Below are 5,657 nucleotides of genomic sequence, written 5' to 3'. Positions count from 1 at the left end.
TATGCTTTGTAGTTTAGAAGGGAACATATTAAAATGATCATTTTTATTTGCAATACATATGTTGTAACAGTAGGATATGCCAGATTAAATGTCAAAGTTAAAACCTACACCACCATATTTTCCATCATCTAAACAGTTCAGTAAAAAGAAGTGGTGTTTGGAGATAATTCATTAGCATGCAACCAACATGCTAAGAAAAAACAGAATCATATTAAAAATTGTAAGTTCTCTTGTATGTTTTCAATAAACAACCATACCATGGGCCTATCCCACCTAATCCTCCTAAACATTCACTTTGACATCAATTTTAAATTCTTATTCTCTTAAAGGTAGCAGCTTATTGTGTCCACGTTTTTCCTAGAACATTGCACAGTCTGTTTTTTCTTGATAGTCGTACCTTTAAAATGCTGGGGCTGCACCTGTGATTGCTCAGGGCTCTCTCATTGCATCAACTGTAGGCCCTGGGCCAACTCTAGGGCAGTGATCTTGGGAGGCTGACCACCCCATGTCCCCCATCCACATAGCCACTCACTCCCCCCTTTCTTATTAGCCACAAAACTAGTTATTGCACCAATTGCTTTTAAAATAATCGATACTTGTGTTTCAAGTTTAAAGTATATACAACATTCAAAACTATAAGAAGAATCAGTGAAATAGTCATCAATAAGCAGTGTTTCATAATTGTATATGAAGCTGTATGTGTATATCAGTCACATTTGCATACATTTTTCTAAGTAAATATTGTCAGTACAAATTAAAAGAGTAAGCTAAAATTCTATTTGATAAGTTCCTTAAAGATCTATATATTATGATCCAGGATTATTATTCCACAAGAACAACAACAGGAACAAAATATTCTTTCTGTGTCGAGGAAGCATATTCCTTTTTGTCACAACCTGAGGAATAAGTTTGTTTCAGGTTTCAGATCTTTTTCTGTACCCTCAATGCAGCTCTACCTATGTTCCTAAATAGCTCAATTATTATCTATGCACTATTTCTATTTAGAATTTAGAAAACAAACAAACAAAAACCTCTGTTTTCTGAGGCTGGCGGGTGGTATGGTGGCTAAGATTGTTAGACTCCCACATGGCAGACCACAGTTCGGGTCCTGAACCTGTTGGCTTGCTTTCCGGCTTTATCTGTTTCTCTCTCTCTCCCTCTCTAGTCAAAATAAAATTGATAAATAAAATAAACTTCAATAAAATAATTCTATAATTCTTAAAAAAAAAAAAAAACTCTTGTTTCCAGTAGTATCATTTCTGAGAGATGTCTGAACTTTCTGTTTTATTTGTGATTAAGCTCGTTTTAAGGGAGAGAGAGATACAAAGCCACAAAAAATATCACAAAAACAATTCAGAGCTTCACCCACTTAAATTGTCATGAACTATTCTGAGGCAGGACCTTAATGCTATTATGACATCAAATGCACTTAGGAAAATTGGAGTGGACACAGTTAAAATCATTAATCTCCACTGCATGACTTGAGTCATTCTTTCTTATCCTTATTAGCTCCCTCTATGTCATTCATTAAGATGTGGAAACAGTATGCTATATTTTGTAACAACTCTGTAAATGGTAAGACGGCACTTGAATGTATCATGCTCCTACATCAGTATGCTTTACACACCTCAGGAAATTCTAACTTTTAAATTGAAATGATCAGTATGATGAGAATATTGGAGGATAAATGATTACGTGAGAATATATGAAGAAAGAAAACCAAGCAAAACGGTGTTGGGAACTAGGGCAACAGTATGAACTTGTTGCACTTCTGTGTTATTTGGATTTAACTTGAAGTTGAACATAGGTCAAGTTCCATTAGAAAGTAGGAGCTCCTAGCCCTTCTGCTCCAGTGGTTTGCACTCTGTTACTAACAGTTGCTATTTATCGAGCACTCATTAAGTGTCACATGCTGCTTTATGACTCCACATGTTTGCTTTCATTTGCTTCTATATCCTCTGAGCTTGGTAATATTAAAGCCCCATGAAAGATGAAGAGTCTGAGACAGAAAGGTTATATAACTAGCTGCTCAAGTGTGCAGTTATTATTGTTAGGCCACGCATTACATTAAATTAAATGTGTGTGTTGGTAGCCTGACCATAACACACACACTTTTACACACTACATTACATTTTTTATATTAGCCTAAATGCCTTTTACTTCCTTCTTAAATTAGCATTTTTATTGTTTTAAAAATATATTTTAACTATTACAATGTATGTATTCTTTCAAAGTTACTTTCAGCATATTATTATTTACATTTTTAAAGTTTACATTTAATAACTGTACATCGTTACAGTGACTACATCACAATGTGAAGTTGTTTCCATTTCTTACATCTACATCTAAGAGAGAGAAGAACATTTCTCAAAAACAAGGTAGAGGGAACCAGCAGTTAGCGTAATGGCCATGTCGCTGGACTCCCACGTAGTCGACTGCGGTTCGCATCCTGGACCCGGTGGCTTAAAACTCACGCCGGGCGCGTGTGCGTGCATGCCCAAAATCCCAAGAGGAGAATGGAGGAGAAGGGATTGCGGCGTGACCATCCCCCTTGGGAGGTGATTTCTCGCTTTCTGTCTCTATTTCTCTCTCTGTCTGTCTGGCGAACGCACGCGCCCTATAGCAAAAATCTCTCAACAAACAAACAAACAAACAAACAGAAAAACAAAAAACAAGGTAGAGAACGCTCTCCATTGCTTCATGAATACTGTCCTCAGTATGATCTCAGGGAAAAGGAAAGAAAGAAGCAAACATTTTCTTCTTGATTTAAAGAGATTTCCCTAAGAGGTCTTGAACCTGTAGAATTGCTTCTGGGTCACCTGCAGGGTTTGGAAATTTCCCATCAGTATGATTTCTAAGACACAATCTTGTGTGGTTTCACTTGCTCAAGTTTTTGCAAAACTTTTCAACCCTTGAACAGTTAAGAGGTTTTTGTTTTTTAACTTTGTGGTTTTTATTTTAAGATTCTTTCATTTTTCTTCAGTGCAGGGCTAGAACATTGTAGATACTGGGATCCAATATAGTGTTTTTGCAGAATTACAGTAAAACGTCTGAGCAGTTATTACATGTAAACCTGAGCTCTAGGCTAACACAGCATCAGTCCATATGGATACCATGTATTGTGTAAGACTAAGGTGCCAATTAGTGCTAATAAAGAATAGCATCTCATATGCAAGATGAAAAGATTTACAGATGAATAAAATGACATTGCTTTGTATCAAATACTGATCTTTATATTCTCTGATGTTAAAAGCTAAATTTTAAGGCTAGCAGGTGTTGGAGAGGTTAAGGTGTTGGACTCCCACATGACTAACCATGGTTTAAGCTCCAGATCTTATAGCTTGCAACTAGTACCAGGTTTGTGCATGTGCATGTCCAAAACCCCAAGAAGAGAATGGAGGAGAAGGGACTATAGCATGGTCAGCCTTCTGGGGAGTGATTTCTCACTTTCTCTCTCACTGTCTCTGGCAAGGGCATGCACCGTATGGAAAAAGCCTTTTAAAAAAAAGCAAAATTTCTAGAAGTTACAGGAGTTATTTTCCTTTTTCCATTTTAAAAGATAATATGACAGTTCTATTTACTTTTGATGAACATAACATTGAGACTGACATTTGAGAAACATTGTGGACTTAGTTCATGAGACCCTTTCAGAGAACACTCATACCCAAAAGCTTGGTGATTCATATAGTCTTTAAATATGGTATCTTTCCTATTTTTGTGTTTACTCACACAATATAGTAAAATGCAGAATTTAAATAATTCATGAAAATTTTTATAATCACCACCATTTTAATTGTTTATGACATCGAGAGAAAAGTAGTTTTGTTTGTTTGTTTGTTTTGTTTTCCAATTTTACCCGAGAGCCTGTGCACTCACTGGAGAGAGACAGACAAAAAGAGGGAAAATGAGAAAACACACTCTATGAGGAATCATTATGCTGCAATAATTTCTTCTCCATTTCTCCTTCTTAGTGTGATTTGGGGCATGCTCACACATACTTCTGTTGTGTTTTCCTTTTTTGGAGAGGTTTTTTCTTATTGGGTGCCTGCACTCACCAGAAAAATAGAGAGAGACAGAGAAATAGAAAGCAAGAAATCAAGCCCCAGAGGGGATGGCCACACCGCAACCCTTTCTCCTACATTCTCCTCTTGGGATCTTGGACACACATGCACACATGTGTGTTTGGCGTGAGTTTAAGCCACCGGGTCCGGGACTTGAAACGCGGTCGACTACATGGGAGTCCAGCAACATAGCCATTATGCTAACTGCTGGTCCTACTTCTGATCTGTTTTACAGACTACTTGGTCAGAGACACTAATGCAGTGGGCCATGTTGAATCCTGCTGTTTTAACCACCACACCAAGGCTGGCCTTATTTTTCTTTCCTTAAGAGAGATTTTTGCTATAGGGTGCATGCACTTACCAAAGAGACAGAGAGAGGGAGAAGGACAGGAAGTAAGAAGTCACCCCCCAGGGGGGACAGCCATGCTTCAATCCTTTCTCCTCCATGCTCCTCTTGTGATTTCTTGTGATTTGGGGCATGCATGCACAGACGCCTAGGGTGAGTTTTAAGCCACCGAGTATGGGACTCAAACCATAGTCGACTATGTGAGAGTCCAGCAAAGCAACAATTATGTCATCTGCTGGTCCCTGTTTTCTTTTGTAATTGAAATTTTAGATGTCTGTCCTGACACAAAACAATAAGCTAACATGTACCACACTCCCAGTCAGATATAAACAGTATTAAAATAAATAATAACAATAAAACAAATAAATAAAATAAAAATATCACTCAGCAACAAGTCTTTAGCAATTGATCCTGGAGCCCTTGTTCTCATTTCTAACCACATTTGGCATCTTCTATTTTATTCCATGCTTTGCTTCTTCCCTTATTATTTGTTTCCATTGAAGGAACAGAATGGGATGACATAGAAATAAGACTCTGAAGATGGAGTAGGTCAGACAATATGAGAAACATATTATTTTTTTCACAGACAAATTAGGGTGATTTTTTTCCTGTAAGTTTTAATTAGAAAAGAGAAAGACAAAGACAGAAGCCACTGCCCAGAAGATGTAAGAAATGGGAATTGGAGAGGTGTCTATAGCAGTCTGTCTTTGTAAAATGTATCAAATATTTCATTCTTTGTTACTGATTTAAAGTTCTATCTTCATGATGTTTTATATTACGAAACTTATATCGATTCAAAATATAGATGGCTCAATCTGGGGGAAATTTTTCTGTTCTTTATATTTCTTATTACTCATCCAATAGCAAATTTTTTACAAACTAGAGCATAGGATATGCGATAACATCCTATTGCTACTGGCCTCCATCTCTATTCTTCTAACATTATTTTATTATCAAGGCTACTGTTCAAACAAGAGCATATATCCATATGTATTTTAGAATCAACTTAAAATTTTGTCAAAAATGTTTTACTATCATGGGAAGAAGAGTGAGTCAATACTAGTTCAACACAAAATTATTATCTATAAATTATGGATTTCCCTTAGGATGGGCAGAGTCAGCCAAATATATTTTGAAGAAATCATAATTTTATAATCAGTTTTATATTAAACAAATAATAAGCAGTTTGACTAAAGGGTGTATTACAAAATTCATGAATCAATTTCAGATATAGTGATCCATTGTTGGGA

The sequence above is a fragment of the Tupaia chinensis genome, unplaced genomic scaffold (assembly GCF_000334495.1).
Source record: "Tupaia chinensis unplaced genomic scaffold, TupChi_1.0 Scaffold000679_1, whole genome shotgun sequence".
NCBI lineage: Eukaryota > Metazoa > Chordata > Mammalia > Scandentia > Tupaiidae > Tupaia > Tupaia belangeri.
Note: the sequence above shows the minus strand (reverse complement) of the source record.